The sequence below is a fragment of the Bombina bombina genome, chromosome 4 (assembly GCF_027579735.1).
Source record: "Bombina bombina isolate aBomBom1 chromosome 4, aBomBom1.pri, whole genome shotgun sequence".
Lineage (NCBI taxonomy): Eukaryota > Metazoa > Chordata > Amphibia > Anura > Bombinatoridae > Bombina > Bombina bombina.
Window position 1 is genome coordinate 264,375,013 of NC_069502.1, and position 19,887 is coordinate 264,394,899.

The following is a 19,887-nucleotide window of genomic DNA, read 5'->3' on the forward strand; positions in this document are numbered from 1 at the left end:
ACCACATCATCACATACCTATCCTTGTTCATGATATTGATTGGTTTCTGTGATGTGATGTCCAAACTGTTTCCCGAATCGCTAACTAAATTACCATAACAATTATCCATGATGGCATATTACTGTTTGAATGCCAATAACACAGCTTAAAGGGACAGTCAGAAAATTATTGATTACAAAGAAAACACTGTATTACGCATTATAAAGTTTGAAACAACAAAACATGGAGAAATACATGTGTGACTTATGTGCTTACCCTTGTATCTATGACTATGAAAAATGACCACTTATTTGTTGTTCTGACATAACAACATTTTAGATATCAATGATCAATACATGGTCAATAATATGCTGTATGAGCACAAGATTTTACATATACAAATGCTATCCAAATGCCCTCTAGTGCTCAAATTGTATAATGATTACAAGCACTCTTCAAGATTTAAGAAATGAGCACACCAACCTCATAGGTTTAGATAGCAAATTTAGATAGCAAATGTTCAATTGTTGAGAAACATTTGATATCCTTGTTATTACAGAATTGACTTTTCGAATAATGTAAAAAATTTTTTTTTCGAAACTGTCCCTTTAACAACATTACATATGCTAACACATTTTAAGCTTGTTGCTATATCTACATGTACTTTGTCAAAAAAAATATTTGAAAATCACATTTATATTGACGTGTTAAATAAAGTCTATTTTCTTTAAGAGACATTATTGTGTTAATATTTTATTGTAACTATTTTTATTTTAACAATGAATATGGTTTAAAGTCCTTTTAGGAGTGGGGGGGTGAAATATGCTAACAAAAATATATTTGAAGATTAAACTATGTGGATCTCATACATGATACAAAAAAACAACATTTGCATTCAAGGGACAGTATCCTATATTTTTTACATAACTGTATGTAATAGACACTACTACAAACAACAAGATTAACATATACTGATAGCAATATTAAAAAGCTTCAAACACTTGCAAATAAAATAGGGTTAGCTATATTTTAAATATAGATGAACCACCATTACAACCGTAAAACATAATACCCCATCATTAACATATGAAAAGAACCTTTACACAAACTGGACAAAGCTGGAGATGGTACTCACATGAAACTCATTGGCTTTGCGAGGAGTAAGAAAATTACTTACATTTTCTTACAACACAAGACAAAATAAACCTATTGGTTAAACAATGGACTATCTAACTAGAGACAAAATCAAATATTTTTATTTATAATGTGAGTGTCTAATGAACCTTTCATAAAATATACAACGAAATTACATTTAGAAGAAGTCGGCATCATATATTTAGCATATGATAAATGCATATTGATTACTTTATTCAAACACAATAGCGCATATTTATTAATTAGATATGTTCAACATTAAACACAACATTAATTTTTAAGAAAAAGGAACATTGTTGACAAACATATTAAACATGGACTGTAGAGATTTGCACTTGCCTAGAAATATCCTATGCATGAAAACATTTTGCTTTCGTTCGTTGATTCAACCAGACATCCAGCAAAAGAGAATGTGTTGGTCTTTATCAGCTACGGGTCAACAATGTAACATGATGCAAATAATACATATTCGCAAGCTTTTTAAAATTGCATGCAGTCACAAACGTTTTTAACGTGCACAAATATTGCGGGACTACGCAATCCAATCACACGTTTTTTTAACTTTACATGTGCCGTCTTAACATGGCGCTTCCTTGATCACGTAAGAACGCCATCCAATGAAAGGCACATTATTGATCACGTAAGAACGCCCAAAAAAAAAGGCGCATCCTTGATCGCGTCAAAACGCAATCCAATAAAAGGCATATTCCTGATCACGTAAGAACGTCAGTCAATACAAGGAATCATTGGACAGCCTGGCAGGTGACGTCTTAAGCAACATGGCGCATCCGAGATCGCTGAAAAACCGCAGACAATACAAGGACTCAGTGACATCTTGGCATATCATTAAGAAACGTATTTATATTTTAGGAACTAGTATGTGTGTAGATTGCTATCTAGGAATGTCACCAAATTATGAATCATCTTTTCGGACTTGACTGTCCCTTGAACTATAGCTATGGTGTATATCTTTAACATTTAAAAGATACACATGAGAAATACATATGCCATTGATGTTTTAAGATATCTTTGGATTGTTGTTGAATAACAATAGTTATACATGTATTGATTAAACGTGTCATTTATTCAAGTTTAATTATGGTCAGCCTACCTATAGCCATATATGGGAGGAGATGTATTTTGTTAACATATTAGTTAACTAATATTCATCATCTACATTATTTGTATTACACACAGAGATTGATTTGGTTACACTTTGACAATAATATAGATTTGAAAATGAAATACAGGTGCTGTCAACATTACAATAAGATTGTTTATTAATAAAACTATATGTCCTTGTTCTTGTAAAAAGGACAAAAACGCTTTACAAATGGAAATACATTCATTTACAATAGTGATCAACATCACTTAAAGGGACATTATTTTGTTTTTAAAAAGAGCATACACATAGTCAATACTATTTAAATAAAATGAACACTTTAAAGGGATTATATCATTGTATCAATACTCAGATCATTTGGTAAAGGTGCATCAATTCATGCAGAGTTTATAAATACACACATGGATATGAACATTTAAATATACATATATACACAAATACAAAAATATATATACATATATAAAGAAATTACTCTGCTAATCATAATCAGGCAATGATAGAGCTAAGAGAAAATAATATAAACACAAATAATAAGATTACATTGGAGATGTTAATCTTAAAGTCATTTACTATTGTCTTACATATATGATTTCATTATAACAAATAGATTTGTTAGGTCCCTTTAAGGATAAACAACATAAACTAGAGCTTGCAAAAAATAACAGGAAGAATGAGGACAAAGATTTGTGAAATAAAATTTATTTTATTAGTATGTAAGAAAACATACACAACGTTTATAAATAATCTTGTAAAAATAAGGAATATATGAGCCATATGACAAGGTAACACAGTGCATCACAGTCCATGAAGAGAGTTGCCAAGGGCCAGCATAGCCTCATTGGAGACACATGACAAGGTAACACAGTGCATCACAGTCCATGAAGAGAGTTGCCAAGGGCCAGCATAGCCCCATTGGAGACACATGGCAAGGTAACACAGTGCATCACAGTCCATGAAGAGAGTTGCCAAGGGCCAGCATAGCCTCATTGGAGACACATGACAAGGTAACACAGTGCATCACAGTCCATGAAGAGAGTTGCCAAGGGCCAGCATAGCCCCATTGGAGACACATGGCAAGGTAACACAGTGCATCACAGTCCATGAAGAGAGTTGCCAAGGGCCAGCATAGCCTCATTGGAGACACATGACAAGGTAACACAGTGCATCACAGTCCATGAAGAGAGTTGCCAAGGGCCAGCATAGCCCCATTGGAGACACATGGCAAGGTAACACAGTGCATCACAGTCCATGAAGAGAGTTGCCAAGGGCCAGCATAGCCCCATTGGAGACACATGGCAAGGTAACACAGTGCATCACAGTCCATGAAGAGAGTTGCCAAGGGCCAGCATAGCCTCATTGGAGACACATGACAAGGTAACACAGTGCATCACAGTCCATGAAGAGAGTTGCCAAGGGCCAGCATAGCCCCATTGGAGACACATGGCAAGGTAACACAGTGCATCACAGTCCATGAAGAGAGTTGCCAAGGGCCAGCATAGCCCCATTGGAGACACATGACAAGGTAAAAGAGTGCAACAGGCACAACAAAAAACTGATAAAAAGGCCAAATGGCAACAATATAAATACAAATTCAACATGTGGACAGAGGATTATTATCTGCCACCATGGAGCATATCCAGATCCTCCACTTACTGGTCATCCTCTTCATTGTCCTGTGCATGTCCAGCTCCAGATTCAGGCCTTGAACGTAATTGCATAATTTCACGCAGAGTCAAGTCCTGAACCCGGAGCTGGGCCTGCATGGTGTCGTTCATCCCTCTCAGGACAGCTGCGTTCCTCAACACGGCCTGCTCTACTCTTGCTATCCCTTCTAGCATGAGCCATGCTGAGTCACAGCCTAAAATAAAATAAAAATTAATATTAAGGATAATTACACAACAGAATAAAAGATTTTAATACATACATTGTCATCATAAAGACAAATAATTTTTTACATCAATTATTTTTCATATATTCTTTACACATGAATTAGGTTATTCAGACAGACAGAAATCATTAAAGGCTCATGTTACTCAAACATGTTGAACCCTTTAATTGGTTTTAGATGATCCACTTATACAGCTTGAGTGTATCAAATCTTGTTAAAGGATTTACATTGTACTTACATTAGCAATTTAAAAATTCAATTTAGACTGTGGTAGGCACACATATCCTTAAACATTTTGGCATTGAGGACAAGCTGTGTAAACATAGCAACCAGAAGAAATTACATTCCCACTGGGTTAGACAAGAGATAATGTATCCACATTTGGACATAAAATTTTGTATCCAAGTAGTGGTGTTTGGTATATGTAGTGATATCCAATTAAAGGGACACTGAACCTAAATATTTAATGGACTGATTCAGATAGAGCATGACATGACAAATCTTTAGAAATTACACATATTCATTATATGTTTTAATTGTCAAGCTATATTTTGAATGCAAGAATGTTGGTTTTTATGGAAGCCAATATTTGTTGATGAACCTTGTTTGTGCATGCTGGTTGATGGATACATTCATCCAACAATAAAGAAATGATGGCCACATTTATTTTATTGTTTAAACTAATTATAGGAATAAGTTGTTTTCAATAAATATATCAAGAGAATGACGAATAATTCATAAGAGTATTCTATTATACATTGGCTTAACATTGCATGCTGGATTTGAATCACAATTTAACCAATTTAACTTCACTGTACCTTTAAGTATCTTATAAAGTGTATTTAGAATGATACTTACAGCTGTGCCTGGGAAGGACAATCTGACACCCAGGACAATGAAGGTTTAAACAGGGGGGAGGGATGGGATTGGCTCGGGGAGGGATGGGAATGGCTTGGGGAGTGGTGAGCTGCTGCTCCAGGGTAGGCCGTACAGCTGGGGAGTGGGGAGTTTGGGTCTGGGCAGCTGTACGGGCCAGAATACGGGGAGAGCGGCGAAGGGGGGTGTATGGGCGTTTTTTGGGAGGGACAGGATATGAAATATGGGAAGGGCTGGCAGTGGTCGGGGCATGGTCATGGGTTTGGTGATGGGAAGGGCTCTGGGTGTGTGCAGAGGTGTGGCCATGGTCAGGGGTGTGTGCACGGGGAGGGGTCTGTGACTGGGCAGGGGCGGAATCCAGATGACCAGAAGTGGTGGATCCATCTGAAAATGTAAAAGAAATATATTAACATCTCATACATCCTGACATCAAATCAACGCATTTAAAATTGATTATGTTTTCAATATACCTCGAAGTGTGTTTGAATCTGTAAACTATTCTGAAATGAGGATATGGTATCTATATAGGCACTCAGATGAATCTCAATGACTGTCTGTACAATGTGAAACTTATTATTGTGTTTTGGCATGGAATATGCATGTGACATAATGATGGCATGAATTATATATTCTTAAAAAAATATATACAAGCAGATTTTCATGCTGCCTGATATAGAAAGGGGGCAGTAGTGTATTTGAACAGACAAATAATATTCCTTTTTAAAGGGAAAAAGCTGTAGACTTTGAATGTCTTCAATAAAATGATTTCAAAAAAAGAAACATGTTGGAAACATGATAGATATATTTCACATACCATCAGACTCCAAGGCAGCCTCTTCCTCCTCCATCCCACATGTGACATCAATCTCTGTAAAACATAACATGTTGTGTACACCTTAAGATCAGATATTATAACATATGTTACTGTTGCTCAAATACGCACATCAATGTTGCATTAAAGATATACACACACAAAGTTATGATTTACATCATTTTGATGGAGCATACAAATGACAATAGATTTGTTATTGTCAATAAATCAGAATATTAATGTATTGTTTGTCTTAATGTTAAATTCATAAAAGCATAGTACATAGAACATTTAAGATTTCTCATGTGTGTATCACTTGATGACTGTTGTTAAAAAAAAAAAAAATTAAAAAAACATATGTTAGACATCTTATGAATAACAAATGTGTAGAATAATAAAGTAGAAATTATTAATCGCTCAATATAAAAAATAAATATATAATCAGAAGATAAATTCTATGATTTTTTATAATGTTATGCTTCATCGGAATCATGATCATAATATTGATTAGCAATACACCTTCAATTACATATAAATGAGTCAATGGACTTACCAGGAGACCGCAAAGGCGGCTCTATGTCACTGCTGGATTCCTGTGGGCTCCCCACACCAACTCTCTCTATGAATGATATAGATATATATTATTAAACACATTTTGGATATCACTAAATCACATCTGTCTAGAATTTTAACATTAATCAACTTTAAAATGTGAAGAATAGAGCAGTCATTACACCAGAAAATGCTTGATTGAATCAAGGGGATTCTGTAAACATATCTGTATTCAACATATGTTTAATGTCAGACTACATTAGACATCAAATTCATCTCAGATGCTGCTATTGCATATCTAAATATACCCAATGATCAATGTTCTTAACCCTTTAAGGACACAGCTTTCACTTAGCTCAATTGTTTTATGACGGAATAATTCCGTCATATGTCCTTAAGAAGTTACAAGAATACACACAAACCACATATTGAGGAGCATCTGTTGACAAATCTAAACAAACATGTGTCACATCGAGCCATTTTTTCAATGTACAGTAATCTTGTTTAGGACACAACACATATTTATCACAATACATAACAAACTTTATTATTACAAATATGTAATCATGGTGCTGTTAGAGTATGCAGATATATATAAAGTAACTCCAACAGATAATTAGATTTATATATCAATAGTTTTTAATAAAAATAATGTAATGATGAATGAATCTATTTTGTCTTAAAGGGACACTGACATGATTAATTTAAATAATTGATTTCTATGTTCAAACTGTAAAAAATGATTTAACATTGACTCCTATTATAATTCGAATGTTGTTCGATATTAATCTTAAAGGCAGATAAGGAATATTGGATTCAATAAATATTGTTTGTTGAAGGTATCCACCAATCATCAATATAAACCCAGGTTGGTCAACAAATATTTAGATGCACATAAACGTACTTTATTTATTTTAAAATACATTTAGCAATAGAATATGTCACATATGATGATAGTATTATATTTTATGTTTATTAATATTGCATACTGTATGTGAAAGACAATATTAATAATTGTAGTTCAGTATCCCTTTAATCTAAAATTAAATAGATTCCACAATGTTGTTGTTTGTTAATGAATTATCTACTCCATATGTTGATGTAATGAATGGTATTGAGCATGCAATTAAAATCAAATATGTTATTTAAGTATATCCGAATAATTATATAATTTTCATCTATTAAATAGACATTACATATAAATATAGAACAATGTGTATTTAGTATGTAATGTTCATTCCATGTTTCTAAGACAAATGTCAATTAAAATGAGACATACCATACTGTGACAAGCCCTGGCTTGAGGATCCAGCAGCCACATCCATATCTGTAATATATTAAATGAGGATTGCATATCATTAATACTAATCATGCCATGTTTAAAATATTTACATTAATAACAAATCAATAGAAAAATATTAATCCTTTGGTAGTCCCATGAGTTAATAGTTTCCGCAATTAAATGAATGATAAATATATCCTGGACTCTTATTTTCAATCAGTTGTGTTGTTTACTGTATCTTTAAGAATATATGCTTGTTATTACATAATCATCAATTGATGGCCATATGTTATAATTTATTAGTATTATTCGTTTTTTATTAGATATAATATTTAAAATAAGAATACTGTATTCTTCACTAATCTAAGATTTTCCATTTAATTTTTAACAACATGTATAAAGCAATGCCACTTTCCGCAAACCCATGTTAACGTGGATGAGAAATGCCATTTTCGCGATCATTGCGCAATGATTCCAAGCGGAATTACGCATCCGTCATTTGACCAACATGTATAAAGCAATGCCACTTTCCGCAAACCCATGTTAACGTGGATGCGAAATTAGATTTCCGCTCTGTGACGCATATTCTGTAGAGCGCAATAAACATCATTCCAATTTCATGTATCACTAATGTAAAATCAGATATCTAAACATCATATGTAGTGTATGTTGTGAGATCTGTATAGGTTTAGTATCTGACTAAATACACATTTTGGATTTTTAACATTATAAATATTATATGAAGTTGGATAATTACCTGGTTCAGATTCTCTATCGGGTCCTCCCAGGCCACCGGACGGAGAAGCATCTGCCCTGTCCCCCGCGTCAGGACTTTCAGATCCCGCAGCTGGGAGGGAAGAAGAGGAGGCCGAGGATGGCGAGGATCTAAATCTTTTGGGGACCCGGAGATTGAGGAGCTCGCATAAAGTCACCTCATAAGGGAGTAGGTACAGTTTCCGCGGGGCCTTTCTTTGGCCCCCTCTTTTACGGGCTTGTACCCAGTCCCTTATGAGGTTGACTTTTTTCGATAAACGCAACCTCATATCTCCGAATCTCCTCATGATCTGATCCTGGGACCTCTGGACGTCACACACCAATCTAACCGCATTGGTGATAGACTCCCAGAGGGCCTTCTTAACAGGCGCATCTGTCGAGCTCCTCTTGTTCCCAAACAGCTGGGGATAAAAGTCCTTGACGGCGTGGACCAGTGCAGCGCTCTCCTCCTTGGTGAACCTGGGAACTGACATGCCTGCTGGGTTGTACAATAAATATATTATAATAATATAAACTGCCTGCAGGCATTAGAGAACTGACAAAGATGGCAACGTGTAATGGACTTTTATATGGTGAAGTAAACATGAGATGCACCATGGGACAATTTATCTGTACATCTGATTGGATAAAATTTTGAAATATTGTTATAATGTCTGTGAGACCATCCTGACTCAAGTTGTGTTTGTGTGATGAACTCTGATTGGCCGTTCCTTAATGTTTCATATCTTAGTAACTTCCTTACACATACCGCTTGGTGGTGCTGTAACTTCATTTTTCATGTAGACTTATTTGTAACTCATGGGCCTGTCATGCGGATATGTGTGACGCAGATTTAATATCCGTGATCCGTGAAATATTAATGATTAAATACTCTTTAAAATCTCATCCTGTCACATTATTAATGTTGTAGACATTTCTCGGTTTAATAACGGTCTGTTTCTTTAATACAAATACACATTTAATATTGTATGTCTTTATTGTTCTTTAAATAAATTGATTGTGAAGTATTGACATTGCTCTATTAAATGTATTTATAATGCACATTGATTGTGTGCTATTGCGTGACATTACACTAATGTTTAAATATGCTAATCTGGTGTTTGAAGATGCGTTTCCCACGCAATATTTATTAATGTTAAAATTCCGGGAAGAATGTCAGTAACTTTGATAATCTGTTTATAAATGTTAAACTACAGCTTTGTTATTCGCAAATAAACCTCGAGCTTGTATTTCTCTGAAGTGCTCATATATGTTATTGTGCAATGGCGTCTTTAGTTTTAAAGAGACATTACAAACAATTGTATCAAATGATCTGTAGAGATAGAAGATTGTTTAGACTTTAAAATGTAAATCATTTTCTCTTAGTATTTATATATCCTCAACATAAGAAATTTAAATGCACATGGTTGAGCCAATCACATAAGGCATCTCTGTGCATCCACCAATCTTCATCTACTGAGCCTATCTCGATATGCTTTTCAAGCAAAGTATGTCAAGATAGGAAGAGAAGTAAATACACTATTTCAAGCTCTTAAAGGGACACTGTCCAAACAAATTTACCATTGGTGATTGAGCATGAAATGTTAATCAACTTTATTATTTAATACGATTATCAAATGTTAAGTTATATTGTTATGTTTCTTTGAAAATCAATAATGATATTTTATATTACGGACAATTGTTTAATAAAAACCTGGGTTGTCCTTGACGATTGTTGCATCAATTATTCCAAACAATCAAGTTTTGTCCAGAGTACTGAAGCAAATAAATTAGCTATTTACTGGCTTATTTCTAAAGTAATGATAGCAACATCACAATGAGCATTCATAATATGAGACAAGTTTTAAAGTTTATTAAAATAGAATACTCATTCAGAATGTATAAATCATGGTTTTTTTAAATGGCTACCTTTAAGTATATTTTGAGTTCATGTCCCTTTAAATAAACATTTCACAATAATGCTTAATATATCATAAACCTAGGCACCTTCCTTTTGCTAAATGAGTCTAACATATGAGTAAAGCAAATTTAGATTAACTTCTAGATTGTTTTACACACTGACTGAAATATATTTATTAAATGAGGTATTTTTTAGCCTTCAGCGTAGAGGGACATTAAGCTATATGTTATGTATGCATTTTGTATCATAATCTTATATTTGACCAACTTAATATGTTTTGTTATTCAATCATTATATTGTAATTATATATATTCGTGGATTAAATACATCTCTACATAGGCTATTTTGATGCTGATTGTTGTTTGCATATAGATGCCTTATATCATTCACTAAGATATGTGCATTTATTTTTATTTTAACAAGTATATTTAAAGACTGAATGTAATTCTATAGTACATTCTAAATATGTTTAAATTCTTGTATGATATTTGTAACAATGTATACAAAATATACATTTTGAATGACCCCTTTAAGGACCCAAACATATTGTATTTTTATTTAACATTGACAAAATAAACTAAAGGGGAAATTACATTCTATATAGATATTTGATGTCTAACCCAAGAGGTAAGATTGTAATAAATACATAATATTACTAAGTATAGTTAAATGACTCCACTAGAAAATTACATAGATTAACCTGGCATCCAATAACTAATTATTAAAAATTATAAAGTTAAATGACCTACCATTTATAAATGTAATAATTGTAAAATATTTTCTAATAATGTTTTGAGATACCTAAGGAAGATACATGATCTTATACAATTCTTTTTACATTCAACAACACTGTCACTTTCATGTAATTGAACCACTTCACCTTATTAAATGTTAAAACAATCATAATATTAATACATATCCTAAATATTTTTAATATATACTTTTTCAATATAAAAGCATTGAAGAATATGACTCCCCAATTAATGTTAAAATATATCTTTTAATATTCTCTGAAGAATTTTATTTTCTACTATTAATGCATTATTTTCTCTTATGCATGTGCTTGTCAAATAGCCAACTACCAGTCATGGGAGTCCAAGTTTTATTTATTTACAGATTATATTGATATATATTAGAATCTGCTAAAAAAAAAATATATATTTAATAGAAAATAAATAAATATTCCATGAAGTCATCAGATGCCAATCTGAAATGACAAATAATAAAAATGGAACAAAGTTAATACACACGTTGTAAAATATTCATAAAATACATTTAAAATCATATGGTGTCTATGCTCTAACTTTGATCAACATTTTTTAAAGATAATCATTACATTCATTTTAAATTAATGAAATACATACACCATTATATTGTTGATTAAAAATAATATTTAAATTTCAAAAATTAAATTTATACATAATAATGTATATCACATGTAAACAATATATGTATGCTGAACATAAATGTAATATTTCATGTCCATTCAAATACCTCTATATCAACTATAATATGTATTCCTTTTTCTGATTGTGATCCCTAAATATCTAATTAAGAACTAAATATGACTAATGTATGTAAGCTACTAATATTCTACAGTCTTCACTAGCATGCATTGGTACACCAACCTGGACAATGCATGGTCTTTGAATGTCAATTCAGGGGTAAACAGTTGATCTTCAATAGGTGTCTTATTCATCAGTTCATTAAATAGAGGACTGGGAAATACCATCTAAAAAAGTAAAATCATCTAAGTGTCTGATTGTGATCCCTAAATATCTAATTAAGAACTAAATATGACTAATGTATGTAAGCTACTAATATTCTACAGTCTTCACTAGCATGCATTGGTACACCAACCTGGACAATGCATGGTCTTTGAATGTCAATTCAGGGGTAAACAGTTGATCTTCAATAGGTGTCTTATTCATCAGTTCATTAAATAGAGGACTGGGAAATACCATCTAAAAAAGTAAAATCATCTAAGTGTCTGATTGTGATCCCTAAATATCTAATTAAGAACTAAATATGACTAATGTATGTAAGCTACTAATATTCTACAGTCTTCACTAGCATGCATTGGTACACCAACCTGGACAATGCATGGTCTTTGAATGTCAATTCAGGGGTAAACAGTTGATCTTCAATAGGTGTCTTATTCATCAGTTCATTAAATAGAGGACTGGGAAATACCATCTAAAAAAGTAAAATCATCTAAGTGTCTGATTGTGATCCCTAAATATCTAATTAAGAACTAAATATGACTAATGTATGTAAGCTACTAATATTCTACAGTCTTCACTAGCATGCATTGGTACACCAACCTGGACAATGCATGGTCTTTGAATGTCAATTCAGGGGTAAACAGTTGATCTTCAATAGGTGTCTTATTCATCAGTTCATTAAATAGAGGACTGGGAAATACCATCTAAAAAAGTAAAATCATCTAAGTGTCTGATTGTGATCCCTAAATATCTAATTAAGAACTAAATATGACTAATGTATGTAAGCTACTAATATTCTACAGTCTTCACTAGCATGCATTGGTACACCAACCTGGACAATGCATGGTCTTTGAATGTCAATTCAGGGGTAAACAGTTGATCTTCAATAGGTGTCTTATTCATCAGTTCATTAAATAGAGGACTGGGAAATACCATCTAAAAAAGTAAAATCATCTAAGTGTCTGATTGTGATCCCTAAATATCTAATTAAGAACTAAATATGACTAATGTATGTAAGCTACTAATATTCTACAGTCTTCACTAGCATGCATTGGTACACCAACCTGGACAATGCATGGTCTTTGAATGTCAATTCAGGGGTAAACAGTTGATCTTCAATAGGTGTCTTATTCATCAGTTCATTAAATAGAGGACTGGGAAATACCATCTACAAAATAGAAAATCATCTAAGTGTCTCCAATAGGATGTCTCCACAGCCTTATTCTATCAAATAGTTTGCACTTACCATGTGAACATGTCTTTGTATGGTTTTCAAGGTCAGCAGAATTTAAATATGCCAGACATGATCCCATTGGTATACTTCAATTTCAATCTTGGCTTTTTCCCCACTGTCAGTCTTGGAAATCTTCACTGTCAGGCTTCAAATTGTTCCCTTTCAGTCTTTATATTAAGTCATCTCCCTAATGTAAGAAATTATATATAAAGATTTCATACAAGTGTGTGAATCAGTTCTGTACCCCTCTCCCACCCCCCATTTCATAATAAATATCTATCACTAGCTTACTAAGCCTGTGTATGAACCTGTGTTATTTTCTATCAAGTGTGAAGATGAGTCATATTGAGCAGAACAAACCTCTGTGTGACATTGAACCATAGTCATTCTAGAGTATCCCTTTCTGATTATGTACATAAGTAATGTGTAAACAAAGTTATATTTTTAAACATTTATGCCATATTATGTATTTGTGTACAAATCATGCCAGCAACAGTCCATACATTTCTACTTACCATCTGATGTCCTCTATAAAAACCAGGTGGCAAAGACTCGCTATAGGACCCAATGCCCAGAGCATCACCTATATTATGAGAAATAAATATTATTATAACATTTTATCAATACTAACATGTTTGCACAATTCTCTACTTGTCATTTCCCTAGAGTTCACATCTATTGAAAATACTCCAGTGTAACTTCTATTATTTACCGTCTAAAGTGGCGGTTGATGACGTCTGCTCTGACATCAAGTCCCTCGTCCTGGAATTCCCCCTCTAGAACAGGATCATCCTCCTCATCTCTGAGGAGGTCTCTGTCCACCGGGACGGCCTGCAGCATCCCAGCCCGCTGTGCAATATTATGCAGGACGCTACAGGCTACAACGATCTTAGCCACCTTCTTTGGGTTGTACTGGAGTGCTCCTCCAGAACGGTCCAGGCACCTGAATCTCATCTTCAGGAGCCCGAACATCCTTTCAACCACCGCCCTGGTTCTCTTATGAGCCCTATTGTAGCGCTCCTCAGACACATCAGTTGGGCTACGCAAGGGGGTAATGAGCCAAGGCCGGCTCATGTACCCAGAATCACCTATAAATTTAGAACAGAACATAATTCAAACAGAATACTTAAACTAGTATATTGTTGTATAAATATATTTTTTAAAAACCATAATCCATATTAAAAGTTGTCAGAAACATAAAAAAATTAAAAAAAAATTATATATAAATCTGTATCTAGCCATTTCATCGAAGACATGCTACATATGCGTATTTCTCCTAAACCAAACCTTGTGTAAAATGCTAACTACATGTTTACATTGCATTCTCTATATGAACACTTAAGGTAAGACATGCTACATATCTGCTTTTCAATAAAAATAGACATTAGCAGAAAAATACAATGACAGGGTTAAATTGCATGAGATAATATCTTGCCATTTCATCTAAGACATGCTACATATGCGTATTTCTCCTAAACCAAACCTTGTGTAAAATGCTAACTACATGTTTACATTGCATTCTCTATATGAACACTTAAGGTAAGACATGCTACATATCTGCATTTCAATAAAAATAGACATTAGCAGAAAAAGACAATGACAGGGTTAAATTGCATGAGATAATATCTTGCCATTTCATCTAAGACATGCTACATATGCGTATTTCTCCTAAACCAAACCTTGTGTAAAATGCTAACTACATGTTTACATTGCATTCTCTATATGAACACTTAAGGTAAGACATGCTACATATCTGCTTTTCAATAAAAATAGACATTAGCAGAAAAATACAATGACAGGGTTAAATTGCATGAGATAATATCTTGCCATTTCATCTAAGACATGCTACATATGCGTATTTCTCCTAAACCAAACCTTGTGTAAAATGCTAACTACATGTTTACATTGCATTCTCTATATGAACACTTAAGGTAAGACATGCTACATATCTGCATTTCAATAAAAATAGACATTAGCAGAAAAAGACAATGACAGGGTTAAATTGCATGAGATAATATCTTGCCATTTCATCTAAGACATGCTACATATGCGTATTTCTCCTAAACCAAACCTTGTGTAAAATGCTAACTACATGTTTACATTGCATTCTCTATATGAACACTTAAGGTAAGACATGCTACATATCTGCATTTCAATAAAAATAGACATTAGCGTCGGTAAATAACAAATGGTTAAATTTAATCCTATAGCTGAACATGACGCTAACAGTTAAAAAATACAGGGGCAATTGTCAAAATAATTAACCATGTTGTGCACAAATACTCACCAACGAGATAACCAGGGGGCATTTGTCTTTCCTCAAACTGTCTCCACAGGGACGACAGAGAGAGGATGCGGGCATCATGACAAGCACCTCCAAAATTCGCATACACATGCATAATCCTCATCCGTGCGTCACAAACATACTGCACGTTGAGGCTATGAAAATGTTTGCGATTTCTGAAGGGCAAGTCATCAATTGGAGCACGCAGCGCAATGTGGGTACAATCAATGGCTCCCAAGACATTGGGCAATTGAGCAATATCAAAGAATTCCCGCTTCAGGCGCCTCCAATCACCATCATTCTGTGGGAATCCTATGTATTGCTTACTGATACGTACCATGGCGTTCAGAAAGTTATCAAACACCCCAGAGAATGTACCTTGAGCCAGGCCATGCATGTACAGTTCTCCGGATTGAAAACTCCCGGAGGCCAGGACGTATAGACAGCTTAGCATCTTACTCATGGGGGGAACAGCAGTCCTTATTTGTATACGTGGCTCCAAATGAGGTTTAAGAAGCTCGTAAAGGCCAATGAGCTGTTCGCGATCGAGCCGATACTTATCAAAAACCTCAAAGTCACTCATGTTTTCCAAGGTGGGTCTCACCCTGTAGACACGAGGACCTCGAACCAGACGACCCCTTCGTCTCGGTCTGAGCCGCCGAGGCTGCCTGATTCGACCAACAGCTAGTTCGCCAATAGCACCACCAGCAGCGTCTACCATGTCATCGTCATCCATCTTTCAAAACAGCGTAACAAGGTAAGCACTTGATCTGATGTGGATCACAAGTGATGCATTGGCCATGTTGTTTGGGGGATTTATAGTACAATTAGTCCAATGGTAGTGAGTTTGTAATGATTGCTGATTGTATTCACCTGTTTGTATGTGAGCGGCGCGAATGCTTTCACAGTGGGCGTTTATTTGTTGTTTGCTGAAATGTTAGTTTCAAACAATGATTCTCAATGTGAAAGTGTCAAATATCACACATACAGTGCATGTTTGTAATGTTTGATCATATGTGTAATCAATATTTCTTAAACGCGATCTTATAGTAACAAGCACACGTCCAGGCTAACATGAATGAAAGTGCATAGTTGTGTATAATGTGCATCGAATGTGATCGATCAATGTTGCTGCAATATTGTTTGTAAATGATAAAGGAACATCTGCCATCTGTAGGATTGTATATATAAGTGATTGCCGAGCTGTCAATATTGTACGCGTCCCTTTAAAATCGCAATAATAATTCCGAACTTCCCGTCTGCCATCTGTAGTATTGTATATATAAGTGATTGCCGAGCTGTAAAATATTGTACGCGTCCCTTTCAAATCGCAATAATAATTCCGAACTTCCCGTCTGCCATCTGTAGTATTGTATATATAAGTGATTGCCGAGCTGTAAAGTATTGTACGCGTCCCTTTCAAATCTCAATAATAATTCCGAACTTCCCGTCTGCCATCTGTAGTATTGTATATATAAGTGATTGCCGAGATGTGAATATTGTACGCGTCCCTTTCAAATCGCACTAATACTGAATAACTTCCGGCTGTCATCTGTAGTATTGTATATATAAGTGATTGCCGAGATGTGAATATTGTACGCGTCCCTTTAAAATCGCAATAATAATTCCGAACTTCCCGTCTGTCATCTGTAGTATTATATATATAAGTGATTGCCGAGCTGTCAATATTGTACGCGTCCCTTTAAAATCGCAATAATAATTCCGAACTTCCCGTCTGTCATCTGTAGTATTATATATATAAGTGATTGCCGAGCTGTCAATATTGTATGCGTCCCTTTAAAATCGCAATAATAATTCCGAACTTCCCGTCTGCCATCTGTAGTATTGTATATATAAGTGATTGCCGAGCTGTAAAATATTGTACGCGTCCCTTTCAAATCGCAATAATAATTCCGAAATTCCCGTCTGCCATCTGTAGTATTGTATATATAAGTGATTGCCGAGCTGTCAATATTGTATGCGTCCCTTTCAAATCGCACTAATACTGAATAACTTCCGGCTGTCATCTGTAGTATTGTATATATAAGTGATTGCCGAGATGTGAATATTGTACGCGTCCCTTTCAAATCGCACTAATACTGAATAACTTCCGGCTGTCATCTGTAGTATTATATATATAAGTGATTTTCGATCTGACGATATTGTATGCGTCCCATAAAAATTGCACGAATACTGAATAACTTCCGGCTGTCATCTGTAGTATTATATATATAATTGATGTGCGATCTGACAATATTTCTGAATTGTCCCATTGAAATCTCCATAATAATGCTGTTCAAAAGTGTGTTTTACGTATATGTTGTATTGTAGTATTGAGTGTTAAAGTTCCTAAAGGGGCGGTACAGTGGTGAATCTGTGATGTGTATGGTTGAATCTTGTAATGACGTCATGATATTATTAACCTGCCTATGTAGTTGTGAAATCCTCATTGTGTTGTTGTATTGTGCTACATTGTTATTGTGTGCTGAATAAAATCTAAATGTGTGCTTTGTGGTTGCGTGATGGGTGATGCGTGTTATGTACATGTACGTATATATTGTGATTGTGTCCCACATATGCTGACTTCTATATAGCGGTCTGGCATTGTTGTTCCTTCCCATAAAGTGACATCTGTAATCTGGTGTAATGATGTTCTTGTTGTACGTAATTCCTAATGGTTTCTGGTGATGGAATCATGATGTTAAAAGTACAGTAAAATCCATATGTTGTGTTTTGTGATTCCTCGAGAGAATGTAATGTGTTTTTCCCCCATCATTTGAATGCACATGTATGATTGAATGTTAAAAGTAATGTATGTGCATCCATGAGTGATCATGTGTTAAGCCTATGTAGATATGCAGTTGCTGCAAGCATATGAGTTGAATAACAGAAATGCAATAATAAAGGTAAATGAGAGATGTTTCCCATTGTGTAGTGTTTGTGAATCCAGAAATGTGTATTGAATTTTATTTTAATTGTAAATGTAATTTTATTGAAATAATAATGTGTTACTAGTGATGGGGATTTGTAGTTGATGTAATCTAAAAGTGTTAAAAATATTTATGGTGTGGTGAATATTTAATATTAAAAAACATAAATCCACCATAGGGAAATAGTCATTTCTTGATCTATTTATCATAGCTGTGTCTAACGCATAAAAGCATGTATTTTCTAGCGCTGGTATTTGGAGTTTTTCAGTCTACGCTATTTGCGTGCGTTAGGGAAATGAGGGTTTCGCGTGCACGAGCACGTCTTCCCAATAGAAGTCAATGGAGGCTCCAAAGATTTCTATATTTTTTTTTCTAAGACTGGTTTTCCTCGTAAAGTGAGTGACGTCATGAGCTTGTGTGAAAAAGTAACTAAATCGTGTTCTTTTTGTAATAAATAAATATTTTGTGTATGTAATGTGGTGTATATTGTTTGTATGCATCGATGAGTGTATGTTTGTGATAATGTTATTCGTTAGATATAGGTATATGAGGGTCTTTTCCCGTATGTCCATGTAAGTCAATGGGAAAATGGATTTGTGTGGATTTTTTTCAAACACCCGAGATCTCGCAACTTTAATCCTTTGTATTTTTAAGAAAAAATAAAAATTCCGAAAAATAAAGATAGTGTTGTGTTTGTATGAGTGTAAGTGTACTTTGTGTAATATTTGTTTTGTGATTCGTGGATGTTTTTTTGTGCGGTATATGTTTACTACTGGGTCTGAGGTGGCGGTAGAAAGTTGAGCGTTAGGTGTATTTTGAGTCGCGGTAAATAAACTCTAAATACCGGAGTGCGTAAAAAACCCGCGTTAGGAGCCTCTAACGCTGGTTTTGACGGCTACCGCCGAACTCTAAATCTAGGCCTTTGCTTGCCTGAAACCTGTTTTGGATATTTTTGATTCCTGCCTGCCTGACTTGGAGTTTTCCAGGTTTCCTCAATCTTTCTGTTTAAATGTTCTGACCCTTTTCAGCTTGATCATTTGCTTTACTCTAACCTGCTAAAAAGAACATTTACCTTTGTTTGGTGCTAACCTGCTTAAAGGGACATTTATCATTTGCTTTACTCAAACCTGCTAAAAGGAACATTTACCTTTGTTTGGTGCTAACCTGCTTAAAGGGACATTTATCATTTGCTTTACTCAAACCTGCTAAAAGGAACATTTACCTTTGTTTGGTGCTAACCTGCTTAAAGGGACATTTATCTTTTGCCTTACTCAAACCTGCTTAAAGGAACATTTACCTTTGTTTGGTGCTAACCTGCTTAAAGGGACATTTATCTTTTGCTTTACTCAAACCTGCTTAAAGGAACATTTACCTT